Source organism: Bos indicus, chromosome 3, assembly GCF_029378745.1.
Source record: "Bos indicus isolate NIAB-ARS_2022 breed Sahiwal x Tharparkar chromosome 3, NIAB-ARS_B.indTharparkar_mat_pri_1.0, whole genome shotgun sequence".
In the NCBI taxonomy this organism is placed as follows: domain Eukaryota; kingdom Metazoa; phylum Chordata; class Mammalia; order Artiodactyla; family Bovidae; genus Bos; species Bos indicus.
In genome coordinates, this window is record NC_091762.1 from 79,275,803 (window position 1) to 79,292,103 (window position 16,301).

At 42.4% G+C, this 16,301-nt stretch overlaps 1 protein-coding gene across 3 annotated transcripts in view; it reads right to left on the reverse strand.

Annotated features, from left to right (window-relative positions):
• Positions 1-16,301, reverse strand: part of PDE4B (phosphodiesterase 4B) — a 539,031-nt gene that overhangs the window by 55,612 nt on the left and 467,118 nt on the right. Inside the window, exon 1 of one of the 3 annotated variants that reach the window (XM_019957311.2) lies at positions 14,459-14,477. The exons of the other annotated variants lie outside the window; for them this stretch is intronic. The gene's annotated coding sequence lies outside the window, so the exon portion shown is untranslated. Of the gene's footprint in view, positions 1-14,458; positions 14,478-16,301 lie in introns of those variants that run through there. 3 annotated transcript variants of the gene reach the window in all.

The following is a 16,301-nucleotide window of genomic DNA, read 5'->3' on the forward strand; positions in this document are numbered from 1 at the left end:
TTTTATGTAGTAGAAGGAAATGGCAACCCACTCCAGTATTCTTGCCTGGAGAATTCCATGGACGGAGGAGCCTGGCGGGTTACAGTCCATGGGATTGTAAAGAGTCAGACACAACTGAGCGACTAACACTTTCTTTCTTTCATCATGTTATAGGCACAGCATGGAACTCTAAGGGTATAATGGTGAATTCTATAAACATAGTTTTTGCTTACTCGAAGCCTAGATTCTAGCAGGAAGAGACAATTATACAAAAACTTATTGAATTGCAATTGGCAAGGGAGCTACTAAAATTTTTAGAGTGTTCTAAGAATTTATAACAAGGATAACAGGACTCAAAAGTTTGAGAAGTGGGATGTGATAGAAAGTTTAGGGAAGGTCTAACATACAAGATCTGATGGAATAAGAATTAGGTGCAAAGAGGAAGGAAGGCATTCCAGGCAGGAAAAACATCAGAGCATACTCCATGGACTGAGATCTGTCCATGTGGTAGGAACACACCAGGAGAAAAAGACTGATGTGAGTTTAGATCCGGTTCTGCACAGCTATGGGATGGCCACGGAGAGAAACCTGGGATGGCCTAGCCAAATGTGCATGTAAAACATATCACTCTCCATGCAACCTAGAGAATGAACTTGAAGATGAGAATAGCTGCAAGGAGGCTAGCTAAATAGTATTTAAAAGCTCAGGATATGGAGGAAGACAGCCAAGTTTACTTTCTGGCTCTGTCATTTCTTTTGTTAGCAGTGCGAACTTGGGTGAGTTACTTAATTTTTCTGAGTTTTAATTTCCTCATTTCTAAAATTGTGGGACATATATCTTTCTGGTGGGGTGGTTATGAGGATTAAATGAAGTAATTCACATTATAGCACTTAGAACAGTAACCAGCCTCGAAAGTATTCATGCCAGTTGCTACTAGTAACTTATTTTATTGCCTTAGCCTATGCAGGAGATAGTGATGGCTAGAATTATAATGTAGCATTGCAGATGGAGAGAGACAAATGTATTTGAGATATTTATGAGCTGAAACTATATGATCCCTAGGATGATGGTAATTGGTTGATGATCAAAACCCTCTGTTATCTGAGCTTTTCAGATCAGAATGTGATTTCCGTCAGTGTATTTTAACTTTATTTTTCTTATACTAGGTCAGTTTTCATTCCAATCCCAAAGAAAGGCAAGGCCAAAGAATGCTCAAACTACCTCACAATTGCACTCATCTCACATGCTAGTAAAGTAATGCTCAAAATTCTCCAAGCCAGGCTTCAGCAATACGTGAACCGTGAACTTCCTGATGTTCAAGCTGGTTTTAGAAAAGGCAGAGGAACCAGAGATCAAATTGCCAACATCTGCTGGATCATGGAAAAAGCAAGAGAGTTCCAGAAAAACATCTATTTCTGCTTTATTGACTATGCCAAAGCCTTTGACTGTGTGGATCACAATAAACTGTGGACAATTCTGAAAGAGATGGGAATACCAGACCACTTGATCTGCCTCTTGAGAAATGTGTATATAGGCCAGGAAGCAACAGTTAGAACTGGACATGGAACAACAGACTGGTTCCAAATAAGAAAAGGAGTACGTCAAGGCTGTATATTGTCACCCTGCTTATTTAACTTCTATGCAGAGTACATCATGAGAAACTCTGGACTGGAAGAAGCACAAGCTGGAATCAAGATTTCTGGGAGAAATATCAATAACCTCAGATATGCAGATGACACCACCCTTATGGCAGAAAGTGAAGAGGAACTCAAAAGCCTCTTGATGAAAGTGAAAGTGGAGAGTGAAAAAGTTGGCTTAAAGCTCACCATTCAGAAAACGAAGATCATGGAATCCGGTCCCATCACTTCATGGGAAATAGATGGGGAAACAGTGGAAATAGTGTCAGACTTTATTATTTTGGGCTCCAAAATCACTGCAGATGGTGACTGCAGCCATGAAATTAAAAGACGCTTACTCCTAGGAAGGAAAGTTATGACCAACCTAGATAGCATATTCAGAAGCAGAGACATTACTTTGCCAACAAAGGTTCGTCTAGTCAAGGCTATGGTTTTTCCTGTGGTCATGTATGGATGTGAGAGTTGGACTGTGAAGAAGGCTGAGTGCTGAAGAATTGATGCTTTTGAACTGTGGTGTTGGAGAAGACTCTTGAGAGTCCCTTGGACAGCAAGGAGATCCAACCAGTCCATTCTGAAGGAGATCAGCCCTGGCATTTCTTTGGAAGGAATGATGCTAAGGCTGAAACTCCAGTACTTTGGCCACCTCATGCGAAGAGTTGACTCATTGGAAAAGACTCTGATGCTGGGAGGGATTGAGGGCAGGAGGAGAAGGGGACGACAGAGGATGAGATGGCTAGATGGCATCGCTGACTCGATCGAGTCTGGGTGAACTCCGGGAGTTGGTGATGGACAGGGAGGCCTGGCGTGCTGTGATTCATGGGGTCGCAAAGAGTCGGACACGACTGAGCGACTGAACTGAACTGAACTGAGTCCAACTCACAAGAGTACAATGAGAAATCGGAGACCAGTAAATTCATTTAGAGAGCAATAATTTAAAGGAAGCTTTTCATTACCCTCTGGTCGTTACACATTCCTTGACATAGGAGACCAAGTTCTAATCATAAGATTGCTTGGCAAACATGAAATCAGAGCAGGGGAGTTGGCTGGATAGTTTAAATGTCTGCTTTACTCAAGCCTCATACGCTTAGCTCAAGTGTTTCCATTGGCCTGACGTGCCCTTTCCAACTGTCCACCTGGCTAACTCTTATCATTTAGGATTCAGCCTACAGTTATCTCTTCTACAAAGCTTCCCATATTTTCTGAGGTTGGATTAAGCTCCCTTCCTCTCAGCTCTCACAACTACCATGTTCAAGACTCTTATTTCCAACTGACCATGTTATTAGAATTCTTTCTCTTGGCTTATTTCACTCATGACTTCTTGAGAGCAAGGAACATATGTTTTTGGCTGCTCTTTAATGCAGCACAATATATCTTTACCTAGCAGAAGCTCAAAAGAATACTGCTTGAACTGCTGACTTGCCCCAAATACCAATAGATGGGATATCCACTGCCCAAAGGAATGGGGTCTTGCCTACTGAATAGTATTGGAGAAGTAATATCAGGAATTCTTGTTCTTGTTTCTTTTTTTACTAGTCTCCAAACAAACCACCTTCCTTTTGCTGATTTAGCCAATGTAACCACAGTGCATAAGCTCCATTTCTTTTGCATGCATATTTTGATTAGATTTCTAGCTGGCTCATTTTAATATAGGGGATATTCTGTCTGTCAAAGGGATCGCTGCAAAATCACATGCAGAATTTGTTATTTAATCCCAAAATAACAGCTGCAGGTGTTGGCACACTAAGCAAAACTAGAATTCCAAATTGATGTTGACAATTGTTGTATGGAAGGTACAAATAAAGTTGAGAGGCAGCACAGAGAGATCTTAAAGACATAGGGGAAAGGAAGATCAGGAGAGACTTGGAGGCCAGGTAAAGATGAATGGATGAAACTGAGGTTAAGACAATCAACAGCATGAACAAAGGTATGAAATTAGAAACATGCCACACCGTTCTGTCCTGTTTGGGAGAACAAATATAATAGTCCTATTTGGTTAGAACCCTGGGCTTCAGCAAGGATGCAGTGTGGAATAGATTTGCAAAAGTATAATGGTCAGGGCCAGATCTTGGAGAGTTCTTTATGCTAAACTAAGGAATCTGACTTTATTTGTCAGACAATGGGGTGCCATTGAAAACTGTTCAACAGAAGGATGGCACACAGTGGCTTACAAATATCTCAATACTGATGTCCAGTTGTATGTTTTGCAGTTATAGATCTTTTTCATCTGAACAGTCTTTTTAAATCCTCGTCATGCTTTTTGAGAGATGTATGGTCTTTGTTTTAACAGGAAGAGACTGAAGTTTAGGGAGTTTAAATGTCTCACTCCAAGTCCTATAAGTAATAAACACAGAACCCAGGGACTTGAGCCTAGGCCTTTTGCCTCAAGTTCCATGCTCCTGCTGCTGCAGTGCAGCCTTTAAGATGAATTATTGATCTGAAAGATGTAAGGATACTAGGATGGAGAAGAGAATAAGTACTTGATAAATTATTATTATCAGGGATTATTATTTGCAGAAAAAGCTAGTCAGTAAGAAGAAAAGAGATCCCAAGCCTACTACATACAGTCTTTTCTAGTTGACAAAGAATTTTCAAGTGTGTTCATTTTCTTTTAGAAACAAAGTCATGGAAATTCTCTCCATTTTTACAAATAGGATTATTGAGGCTCATCAAGGTGAGGGGACTTGCTTCAGAATCTGGAATGTCCGCACTGTCTAGTATGGTAGTTACAAATTATGTATTGCTGTTGAGCTTTTAAAATGTGGCTAGGTCTGCTGGGAGGTGTGCTGTGGGTGTAACAGACATTGGATTTCAAAGAATTTGTATAGAAAAGTCATGTAAAATATATCCATGAAGTTTTGTATTTGACATGTCAAGTTATCATATTTTGGATATATTGAATTGAGTAAAATATACTATTAAAATTAGTTGCACCTGTTTCTTTTTATGTGTTTACTAAAAAATTTTAAATTGTCAATGAGCTTTGCGTTATATATAATACCAATTGGATAGCGCTGTTCTAGACCATAAAGCTATCGCCGCTACTTGAATACTCCATGGCCAACATTCATTCCCATCCAAATGCTCACTTTAGAAGAGGCGGTAATAAGGATAATGATTATAGTTGTTATTTATCCACTTCCAAAGTTTCTAAGCACTTTACATGCATGAACTGATTTAATCTTATGATAATTTCATGACCTATTATTTTATATGTAATAGATCATTTTATTTTGCAGATGAGAAACAGAGAAGTGCAGTAAACCACAGATTTAGTGGAGTCAGAATTCAGACTTAGCCTGCGTCTAAGGCTTCCCAGGTGCTATAGTGGTCAAGAATCTGCCTGGAGTGCAGGAGACACAAGAGAAACGGGTTTGATCCCTGAGAAAGAGCCCCTGGAGGAGGAAACGGCAACCCGCTTCAGTATTCTTGCCTGGAAAATTCCGTGGTCAGAGGAGCCTGGAGGGCTACAGTTGGAAAGAGTTGGACATGCACACACACACACATGGTCTTTCGGAAGGCTTTAGTGGCTGCCTCAGTTGGGTAAGTCCCAAGGAGACATTTGGATTGACTCACTTTATTTGTGACCTACTATAAATCAAGCTTGGAGAAGGCAATGGCAACCCACTCCAGTACTCTTGCCTGGCAAATCCCATGGACGGAGGAGCCTGGTAGGCTGCAGTCCATGGGATCGCTAGGAGTTGGACACGACTGAGTGACTTCACTTTCACTTTTCACTTTCACGCATTGGAGAAGGAAATGGCAACCCACTCCAGTGTTCTTGCCTGGAGAATCCCAGGGACGGGGGAGCCTGGTGGGCTGCCATCTATGGGGTCGCAGAGAGTCGGACACGACTGAAGCGACTTAGCAGCAGCAGCGTAAGTCAAGCTGCGTGTAAGAGACTTTAAATATTATCTCATTTAGTCTTTGCAACAGCCCCATTAAATAGTTAGTAGTCCTTTTTATAGGTAAGTAAACTGAGGCTTAATGAGACTGTGCAACCTGCCCAAAGTCACACTAGGGACATGGTGGGACTCAGTTCATAATCCAGCCTGAACCTCAAGCTGCTACTCCATCACTAGGCCAGTTTGTGAAAGAGCTCCACCTGAATCTCCTTGGGGGTGCTCCCTAGGTGAAACCCCCTGAGGTATTGAAGCAGTCTTTCTGGGGTAGGCTTTGGGAATTTGTTCTTAGAATTGCTTCAGGTGACCCCCACCGTTGGCCACCTTTGGCAATAACCACCCTATCTGAGTTTTTCATTTTCCTGGGAGTCTCACCTCTTCAGTCTCTCCTGTGAGCTGATGAAAACTTAGGGGGAAAAAAGGAAAAGGAAACAAACAAACAAAAACAGTATTTCCCTTAGGCTACCTCAGTGGGGCAGACTACTCATCTCCCCAGGTCCCTGCTTCCTTCAAATCTTATCATCATCTGCCCTAAAAGGCAGGACGTAATGACTTAAGTAAGCAGACATAAACATAGGCTTCAGAGATAAAACAACAAATCCTCCTGAAGACATCCTTAGAAACATCTAGGCAGTTCAGGGTTGTGTCTGAGATGAGAGAGGTGGGGATTTAGGAAGTATAGAGGTGGGGGGGATGGGAGGAAGGAATGTAGTGGGAGACTCATAGGCTCCCTAGGTGATTTATGGATTCTTGGATGATTCCATAAGAACCACTGGATGTGAATGAAGGCACAAAGTGAATAGAACTAAGTGACTTTTGGGGGCTGGGGTTGTGTGTATGTGTGTGGAGGGGGGAGGTTGGGGTTGTATGTATGTCTATAGTGTGCATGCAGGCATGCTTTTTTTGCAGCCTTGTTTGCAGGTAGACAAGCAGTTGCTTTACGTGACAGATTCAGAACTTCTGACTAGCACACAAATATAAAATTAGGCACCAGGTTTCATGGCAACCCAACTCGACATGGTAGCAAACAAGAATTGTTTGAGAATCTGAGAAAGAAGCCAACATTGTGTGTGTCACAGCTAGCCTGCCTTCCTTTGACCAATTTCTCCTAATTTAGCAGTATTTCCGTTCCTACCCTAATTTCCCCTGGTTTGTAAACTACGTCACTTAACTGAACTCAGCTCCAGACTTTAGAAAAACAAAATGTTGTATTTCAGCAATGGTTTTTTTGGCGTTTCTACCTCTAAAGAATTTTACTTGATTCCAATTTTTTCCTTTCACTCTTGGAAGACTGTAGTATCAGTTATGTTTCCGTATTTCTCCTTTTCTAATGGAGTGTCTAACTCAGTATAATGCAGTGTTTGTTAAATGTGATTAAAGATTTCAGTGTCTGGTAAAAACCAATATTTACCAGGGAAATCCCGCCAACATAAATGCGCAGGCAAGGTAGAAAATATTGGCTCAATCTCCCCCTGGACACACACTTACAAACAAGGACTGTAGATGTTTTCCATGTCACTTCTGACATTTCTGGCCTCTTGCTTTGCCAGTTTCACACATGTATCCATTTAACACAGGTTCTGAACAGTCTTAAAACTGGGATAATCTAGGTAATTGACTCCAGTATTAATTTTTTGAAGTTGTTTTCCTATTAGCTGAGGTTTGCTGTTGTTTGTTTTGTTTCTGCTCTGGTGGTTCTTCTAGCATTTATCATACACTGTCATGTAATTTAGTTTAAAAGGCTTCCTTGAATTATGAGAACTAGTAGTATTCAAAATAGTAAACAAGGGAATACTGATCTTTTACAAAGTAGATTATACCACAAAATTTATTTGTAGAAACATACAACAGACATTTTGAGATTAAATCAGTCTTGTTGAGTGATTGCTTTCATTTAGTAAACATTTACTGAATTGAATTTATTCACTGATTGAATTTATTGAATGAATGAAATACTGGTATACTTTGAATGAATTTCAAATAGTTGTAGTTTGGATGTGAAATTATTTTTCTGAAATTGAATAGCCCGGGCAGCCAGCAGACAGAAGGCCCCAGCTGGCACCTGGCACTACAGCCTCAGGAGAAGGACTGGAGAGGTGGGGATTGAGTGAATTTCACATGGCCAAAGCTCAGGACCAAGCCTGTAGCAAAAACGTGAAGCTGTATGTTCCTATACCACACTTCTTCTTATGTACAGAGGGCTGGGTCTGAAATGAGGAAGACAGAATGACTCATCTAAAAAAAGGGCCACTGAGACTGCCAATGGCAAACCTTGAACAGAGGCTGGTAAGCAGCAAGCACTTAATAAATGCTTGCCTTATAAACAAGTAAAATGAAATGTGATAGCCTACTATAATTTATAGGTTCAGTGTGGAATGTTCTGATTAAGACTTAGGCTCAAGAACAGTTTCTAAGTCTAGTCATTGTGATAAAATTCCTTTGGTTACTTTCTCTAACTGCAAATACTCAAGAGCTTATGCTTCAAAAACTGAGGACCATGGGAAGGATGGATAAGGATAATGTTAATCAGAGCCAACATCAATTGAGAGTCTGCCTGAACAAAATATCTCTGATCTTCAAAACAAGCTTGTGAGGTAGATTTCATTACCATCAATGTATAGATGACAGAACAGGGAAATGGTGAATGAGGCTGGGGAGGTGGCCTGAGTGTCTGAACTCAATAATAGGCCCCAGTTGGGGCACAAAGAAGCAAAAGACAGGTTGTTGTTGTCCTCAAGGAATGTGTGATCTTGAAGGGGAACAGGGATGTTCAGACACAGAAGGCAACCATCAAGGGCACACTGTGGGCTGTGGGCTGGATTACCCAACAGGGAGTGGGGGAAGCGAAGGCACGCTTGTGCTTGGAACAGAGCAGGTGCTTAATATATGTCTGCGGAAGTGTGCTGAACTTAACTGAGTTAAAAGCCAAATAAAGGTAATTGTAGATGAAAAGATGTGGAGTTCAAAATGAAATGCAGGGGGTGTTGAAGAAAAATGGTTAGAGAATAAGGGGGAGCAGACTGTGAAGTGGAGGACTCTGGACTTGATGTAGGAGCAGCAAGGAACTCCTGGAAGCTCTTGAGGAGGGGAGAAACACAAGGAAAGAGGGAATTTAGGACAATTTGACCAACAGGAATATGTAAGATGACTGTCAATGGGAAGTAGCTAGAGTTAGGGATCCCAGGAAGACCCAACTGTAGGGATATAAATTAAAAACAACACAGGCTAGAAAAGGTAGTGACAACAGAATGGAAGAGATGAGTTCTAAGTAACGTCTGGAAAGCAAAAAAAAAAAAACAAAAAAAAAACATATATATATATATATATATATATATATATATATATATATATATGCCATTCATAATAAGGCAAAAATGTATGTCATTCTCAATAAGAGATGACTAGGAAGAGGAAGGTGTCCAAAAGGTTCCAGGGAGAGGAAGGTGTAGCTACAGTTTCTAGTCTTGGAGTGGACATAAGAACAGAACTGATATGAGGGAGTTGGGGTAGGTGGGGAAATGTTAATTTGGACTGCTTGGAGTTTGATGTGATACCCATATAATTGTAAGGACTTGGGGTGTGGACTGAGCTCCAAGCATGGATTGCTGCCAAGCATTATGAGCTGGGGATTATGAGCACACACTCCCTGTCCATGACTCTCCAGGGCTTGTGTCTATCTTCTAATTGATTCCTAGAGAAAGACCAGTAACAAATATAAGATTCAACTAGTTTATCTCACCAACTCCTTGCTCTCCTCCACTGTCTCCTCCCCCATCTCCTCAGGTCCCAGTTGCAACACAGTCAAAGCAAAGCTAAGAGTGATACAAGTCTTGGGTGATTTCTAGTTCTGAAAGGCATAAGCCTAAAGCAGGAGATTTCTCTCTTCTCAACATCTGCAAGGAAGAAGGCCAAGTTCTCCACAGAGAGGACCACTAAAACTGGAAGAGGCCCAAGAGACCCATCATATTTAAACCAACTCCTTGGTTCATAGGTGATGAAACTGAAGCCAGGAGAATTGAACTGACATCTCCAAGATCATGCAGCCATTCCCTCTGTGAAACAGCAGGGACCAGTTTTGAATTTTTACAGAAACTCTTGTTACCACTTTACTGTGTCTCATCTGACTGGCAACAGTTAAAGTACTATTCAATTAAACTAGTATTTGTGGATACATAACAGATGTCAGTCCCCATGCTAGACACAGAGGATGCCAGAAGAGTAAACAGAGCAATCACTGACATTGAGGCACTTACAGAAAAGAAAGAATGTTTTGAGAATAGGAGTAACTGCTTTTCCTTGTGTAGGAGTAGTAGAGAAGGCTTCCTGGAGGAAGCTATACCTTGGCAAGGTTTTAAAGGATGAATAGGAGTTTGCCTGGCAAGAAATAGAAAAAGAAAGAAATATACTTTATAAGCAAAAGGAATAGCATAAATCGAAGGAAAGAGATGGTACAATACAGTATTTGGCATTCCTTTAAGAGTTTAGTAGTTTTATCATAATTAAGGGAGAGAGGGAACAACAGGAGAGGCAAGCAGAGCACTGCTAGGAATTTTAAAAGTATGTGTATAGGGGGTGCTGCTGCTGCTGCTGCTGCTAAGTCGCTTCAGTCGTGTCCGACTCTGTGCGACCCCATAGACGGCAGCCCACCAGGCTCCCCCGTCCCTGGGATTCTCCAGGCAAGAACACTGGAGTGGGTTGCCATTTCCTTCTCCAGTATAGGGGGTAGGGAAGTGAAAAACATGGAGAAAACATCCACAAGGGCCCTGTGTGATATTCTCTAGAGTTATAGTTAGAATAAGAGATATATGAAGTGTTAGAGAGCAAAAGTCAACAAACTTTAAAAAGGACCAGATAGTAATTATTCTGGGCTTGTGAGCCACATGGTCTGAGTTGCAAATATTAGACTCTGCTATTTATGCATGAAAACAGTCACAGATAATACAAAAACAGATGCATGTGACTGTGTTCCAATGAACCTTTATTTGCAAAAACAAGTATCCATCCCAAGGGCCATATTTGCCAATCATTACTGCAGAGACATCCTGAGATACTGACATCACCTATGGGAGAAAGAACAAAGGCATGCATCTTAATCCTTGCAACCTACAAATATACTATACTACCAGGCAAAAGAGGATTAAGGTTCTTGATGAAAATAAAATTGCTAATGGGCTTCTCAGGTGGCACGGTTGTAAAGAATCCACCTGTCAATGCAGGAGATGCAAGAGACATGGGTCAATCCCTGGGTTGGGAAGATGCCCTGGATTAGGAAATGGCAACACACTCTAGTATTTTTGCCTGGAAAATTCCATGGGCAGAAGAGTCTGGCAGGCTACAGTCGATGGAGTCACAAAGAGTCGGACATGATGGAGCACACACACTGCTAACGAGTTAACCCTAAAATAAAAATATTATTTTAGGGTTATCTAGGTGGGCCTAATGTATAAGGGTTCTTAAATGTGGGAGAGGAAGACAGATGAGTCAGTGTCCGAATGATGGAATGTGAGAAATATTCAACTGACCACTTCTGGCTTTGAATATGGAAGAGGGCCAGGAGCCAAGGAATGCAGGCAGCCTCTAGAAGCTGGAAAAGGCAAGAAGATGGATTTTCCCCTAGAGATTCCAGAGAGGAACACATCCCTGCTAAAACCTTTTAAGCTATGAAGTTTGTGAAATTTCTTACAAAGGCCGTCGATAACTAATACAATATGCACGTGAGCTAAACCTTCTGAACACTGTGGAGAAACTCTCCAGCTTCCAGAGTTAAGAACTCAGGTATAACAATCATTTCAATGCCTCATTCAAAAGAAAAGGGAAGGTTAAAGAAATCTGGATTTGGATGTGGGGAAATTAGGCAATGCTTCTGGGAGTGTCTAGAATAAGGAGCCTCTTTTACAGGCTTTATGGCTCTCTGTATAAGAGGCATTATAACAAAATATCCCTTGATTTGTGTTTCTCCGGGGGCTCCCAGACTTACACACTTGGGGATGTAGACCTCAGGAAAGAGAACTTGTGTATGTGAGGGTGTAGATGAAAGTCCCAGAGCAGGTCCTGTATGCAGGCTCAGAGCGGGGAAGTGGGTTGTCAGACATCAGCCCCTGACTTTCTATTCTGCCCGCAGCTGGCCACCCCCTTGCCCTCTGCTATGCCACTGTACCATTTACGTCACAGGGAATACAGTTTGCTGCTCTGAAATGTGTGTTATGAGGGAAATGAGAACATGATGCCGGTGGCATTTGACAAAGGAGGCAGCAAGCCAAAGACGAGCTCGGGCAGGCCTGGCAGTGCTGGGAGGGGTCATTTCAGAGACAGCCACCACTGCTGGGCACTCACAGAGGTAGGTCAACTGAGGTCAAGGGCCTCTGCCCAAGAGCCCACTCAAACTGCCTTCCGTGGTATGGGGGAGGCCATGATTCTAACCTCCCTTCCACACTGCAAACATCCTGAAAGCAAAGAGTTCCTCAAGCAGCTGACACAGTGACTTCTCCTCCATAGCCAGGTCCTTGCCCAGTGGCTACCTGATTAATAGTAAAATCCAGGAGACAGTGAAGGCAGATCTCACAACAATACGAATTCTCACCATAAATTCAAGAAGCACATTTCAATGTACAAAACATCCTCACATACACGGTCTCAAATGATCCACTTAAGGATGCTACGCAGTGAGGATTAGCAAACCTCCATTTAGCTGGGGATTCCCTGGTAGCTCAGTGGTAAAGAATCTGTCTGCCAATGCAGGAGACATGGGTTCGATCCCTGGGTCAGGAAGATCCCCTGGAGGAGCCAATAGAAACCCTCTCAGTATTCTTGCCTGGGAAATGCCACGGACAGAGGAGCCTGGTGGGCTACAGCTCATGGGGTTGCAAAAGAGTTGGATAGGACTTAGCGACCAAACAACAAATACCATTTTGTGGAGGAGGATCTGAATTTCACAGGCACTAAGTGACTGGGCTCACACTCCACAGCTCAGAGCTGGAGGAGTTGGGCCTGAACCCAGGTCTTCAGTGTCTTAGACTGGGAGTTCATCTGCATCTCAGAATCTCTCCTCCCTCCCTGCCTTCTCTTCCTCTCTACTTTCTGGAAACACTGAGTATTTACTATGTACCAGACAACATTATCCAAGACCCCATGGATATAAAGTTAACTAGGAAGGTTCTGGACCTGAAGAAGATCATAGTTTGGCAAGGGAGGCAGACACATCACTGTGCAAACTGATACAACCTAAAACTAAGACACTTATTGAGTACTCTCTGTGCTAGGTACTGTATGATTAACATTTAACATCGTATGATGTAGATATTATCTTCCTTACTTTACAGGGAAGGAAATATAACTTTAGACTCATTCAGTTCAGTCACTCAGTCGTGTCTGACTCTTTGCGACCCCATGAATCGCAGCATGCCAGGCCTCCCTGTCCATCACCAACTCCCAGAGTTCACTCAGACTCACATCCATCGAGTCTGTGATGCCATCCAGCCATCTCATCCTCTGTCGTCCCCTTTTCCTCCTGCTCCCAATCCCATCCCAGAGTCTTTTCCAATGAGTCAACTCTTCGCATGAGGTGGCCAAAGTACTGGTCTTTCAGCTTTAGCATCATTCCTTCCAAAGAACACCCAGGACTGATCTCCTTTAGAATGGACTGGGACTCATTAAGTACCTTGTAATTTGTAGCCAGATCCCTGTTCTGTCTTAATTCCCCATCTCACAGTCTTGGCCACTCTGCTGTGCTATGTCACTGTACTCACAAACATAGAGCTCTATGCCAAAGCAGTGAAAGAGCGAAGAAAGATGGCTTGTAGGCCCAGAAGAATTAGAGAAGGACACTTTCCCTAGAAAGTGGATATGTGCATATATAGCAGCAGAGAGGAATGAACCAGGTCATTTAAAGATGATCTTTAAGTTTGATCCCTGATTCTAAAAACTGAACACTAGGAGAGAGTATCCCAGAAAATTGATACCATTTAAAAATATTTTTTTCTGAGCAACTATCACATGCAAAGCATTATCTGGGGATTTCATGAGGAATCAGATTCAGGTCCAGCTCTGAAGGAGGTAATCCTGTATTTGCACTAAGAGAGGGGAGGTGAAACCACTTCTTAAGAGTGGTGTAGGGTAGAAAAAAGACTTCTGAACTGGGAGCAGGGAGATCTGGATTCCAGTCCCAGTTTTATCACCAGTTCATCCAGTAAGCCCCTCAGCCTCTCAGTTCCATTTCTGTAGCAAATCCAGTGTTGAGACAGATGATATCCAGGGCTTCTTCTAGCTCTGATATTCTACTATTCTGACTCATGAGGAAGTAGAGGATAAGAGCTTACCTGGAGCAGTAGGCTGGAGAGGGAGAGAGCCGTTCATCTCATCAGAAGCCATCCCATAGGAGGTGCCTTTGAATCCTGAATCCTGCCAGTGCCCACCAGCCTCATTGGTCCCCTGCCCGTTCTCTACTCTCAACCTTGCAGAGGGTCCTCTAAATAATGAAACCACAAACCAGTGCCCCAAGAGATCAACATTTTTAAGATGCCCTGTATATATCCATAGCACCAAGTAGCTACTTGAAGGTATTATAGTATTATTATGCTGTTGTTATAAAATTACAGTAACTGACTATTTACTGGGTGTATTCTATGTGTAAGGTGCCACGAGGAGTGTTTTGCTGACAATTATCTACTCTTATTGCCAAAGGTAAGCAGTGTGACTATCTCTACTCTAGAAATGAATCTGTGGGTGGAGAAGGTTAAATAACTTGCCTGAGGCCACAGGGCAACCAGTCCATGGCAGAGGCTATACTCCCACCCAGGACTGTCTGACCCCAAAGGCATAGCTCTTCATCCCCCTGCTAGATAATCTGTGATGTTTCCAATCTGGGTATCCTTCCTTCTCTTTAGTGTGCAATGAGCAACTGAAAAGTCTGTAAAGTAGCCTGTACAAATCATACCAAATACTCACCTTACAGTTTGCAAAGTGCTTTCTCATAAATCCATCATCTGATTCTCATGGAAGCCATAGAGTGAGATGGAGCATTATTTCCATTTTATAGAAGAAGAAACTGAGTCTCAAGGGAAGTGAGTAACTTGGAGTTCTCTTAAACCTCCTTGCCATGCTAATCACGTACTCATCTAAATTTCTGAGGCATTATTTTTCAGAACATTGTGTCATGTATCTTAAAATGTATCCAGTTATTTATATTTGGATTGCAGCATGGCTAACGTAGGGCCTTCCCGGAGAGAAACGACCAAATGGCAACTGGTGTTTCCTTAAATCTTCTTCCAGGACTCAGTGTAAGTAATTTCCAAACAACTAAGAATAGTCCAGTGAATCCCAACTGTCACAATAATACATCTTTTTTCTTTCAAAATGCCAGTACACTCATTGAACCCTATCCTCTTTACTGAGTTGACAATGTTTATATAAATTTCATAGAACATTTTGAGCCTGCTTTTCTGAGGATAAGACTGTATGCAGTGCTATGGAATAGATCATAAAGAACTTTCTTATATATTTTATACAAATCACATCTAAATGCAATTTAGCAAGACTTTGTCTATATCAGATACATATCTATCAAGTCTTCCCAACTATATACCCCAAGAAAGCACATAGAAGAGAAAGGTAAAAAGAGGCGGTCCTAAGAATAGGAGAAGGAGACTACTTTCTCCCCCACAAATTCATCAAAAGATCATTTGAATGCTGAGCAACTTTCACAAAACAACTTCTGAATGCTAGCGGACACTGGGAACCCAGAAAGGCAGCCCATTCTCTTTGAAAGAAGTGGTGTGATTACTGACTTGATTGCTCTCTCGCCTTTTGACTCTCCCTTTTCTCCCCTAGGTCACCTCCATCTCCTCCCTTCCCCTTCTCTTCTCTACTAAAGATTCTCTGTGAATCTCTCTGGGTGTTCCAGGCAGTGGAGAACACTTAGGGAACTGATTATTGTCTAGATTGGTCTTTCCCCTTTTGACTGCCCCTCTCCTCCTGGTCACCTCTATCTCCCTTCTCCCTCTTCTCTTCTTTATGTAACTCCATGAACCTCTCTGGGTGTTTCAGACTGTGGAGAACACATAGAAAATTGATTACTGGCTAGATTGGTCTCTCTCCTTTTGATTTTCCCTATTCTCCTCCTGGTCACCTCTATCTCCCTCCTCCCTCTTCTCTTCTCATGTAACTCTGTGAACCTCTCTGGGTGTCCCTCGCTGTAGAGAATCTTTTTACCATTAACCTAGATGTTTTATCATCAGTGCTGTATGGATGGAGAAGTCTTGAGGCTACTGTAAGAATAAGACTGATAGCCACAGGCAGGAGGCTTAAATCCAAAATTTGAGAACATCAGAGAACTCCTGACTCCAGGGAGCATTAATCAACAAGAGCTCATCCAAAAGCCTCCATGCCTACACTGAAACCAAGCTCCACCCAAGAGCCAACAAGTTTCAGAGCAAGACACACCAGAGAATTGACTCCTGCTGCTGCTGCTGCTGCTGCTAAGTTGCTTCAGTCATGTCTGACTCTGTGCGACCCCATAGACAGCAGCCCACCAGGCTTCCCCACCCCTGGGATTCTCCAGGCAAGAACACTGGAGTGGGTTGCCACTTCCTTCTCCAATGCATGAAAGTGAAAAGTGAAAGTGAAGTCGCTCAGTCGTGTCCAACTCTTAGCGACCCCATGGACTGCAGCCTACCAGGCTCTGTCCATGGGATTTTCCAGGCAAAAGTACTGGAGTGGGGTGCCATTGCCTTCTCCGAACTGACTCTAGGGGGCATTAATTGACAAGAGCTCATCCAAAAGCCTCCATACC